The sequence below is a fragment of the Octopus bimaculoides genome, chromosome 21 (genome assembly GCF_001194135.2).
Source record: "Octopus bimaculoides isolate UCB-OBI-ISO-001 chromosome 21, ASM119413v2, whole genome shotgun sequence".
Classification (NCBI taxonomy): Eukaryota; Metazoa; Mollusca; class Cephalopoda; order Octopoda; family Octopodidae; genus Octopus; species Octopus bimaculoides.
In genome coordinates, this window is record NC_069001.1 from 6,719,358 (window position 1) to 6,720,695 (window position 1,338).

The window sequence follows — 1,338 nt, forward strand, 5'->3', positions numbered from 1 at the left end:
AGAGAGAGATAGATTGACAGGTAGGTACAGAAAGTCCATAGATAGATAGATAGATAGATAGATAGATAGATAGATAAATAGATAGATAGATAGACACAGACAGACAGACCGATAGATAGATAGATAGATAGATAGATAGATAGATAGATAGATAGATAAATAGATAGATAGATAGATAGATAGATAGATGCAGAAATACACAAGCAAAGAAGTATACAGTTGGATAAATAGACGAATAGGCAGACATTAACTGTTGTAAGAAAAAAAAAAGACTTAGTAGACCGACTGTGGACAATATATACATACGTATACATACGCAGGTTGCAATGGGTAAATTGTCATCATTTAAAATTTTTAATTTCGCACATGCGCATTGTTTGTTTTTTGATTTTGTCGACCACACAGTATAGTATGGTCAGTTGGGCACTGTCTGTAAGAAAAATAGCACCACGCCGCATTTCATTTTGCCAGAAATTGGAAACGACGTGCTGTACTGCTTGGCATTCGCGCCGGAAGCTCCAGTACGAACCATTCAGAGTCTTTGGGTGTCAATCTTGGGACAGTGTAGTCTGAGGATATGTACCGAGAGAGATAAAAATCAAACATCCAGTCAACATCATGGTGTTTGGAGTGATAACAAGTGATGGTGACGTTATGCCTCCATTCATCTTCTCAGACTCAACACGGAGGCCGACATCAAGTGCCTGGAGGAGGTAGTACTGCCCTGGATCTAGAGGGTGGCTACTGGAAGACCTTGTGTCTGGCAACAGGACTCTGCACCATGCCACACAAGGAGGAGAACCCAGTCATGCTGTCAGACAATTTCTGCGACCATATCACCCCTAACATCTGGCCATCTAACTCCCCAGACTGCAACCCCCTTGATTATTATGTGTGGGCCGCAGTTGAGTAAGAGACCAACAAAACTCATTGTAACACCAAAGATGAACTGAAGGCAAGGATTATGGTAGCATTCACCAACTTAAACAAGGAAACCGTCCAGAAGAGTTGCAGGAGATTCCCGAAGATGTCTGGAGGCCGTGGTTGAAGCCAATGGCGATTTTATGGAATAAATTCACTCTTTAGCCTTTGAAGATATTTTTATGTAATTTTGGTAAATAAATCTGTTAAAATGAAAGGTTAGTGTTATTTTCATTTTTGCATAATTTAGACGACAACTAATTCATCGCACCCTGTATATCCAACGAGGAAGTGGTGATGAGAGATAAATTGATACACACACACACATATGTATATAGATATATATACATACACACACACACACACATATATATATATATATATATATATATATATATATATATATATATATATATA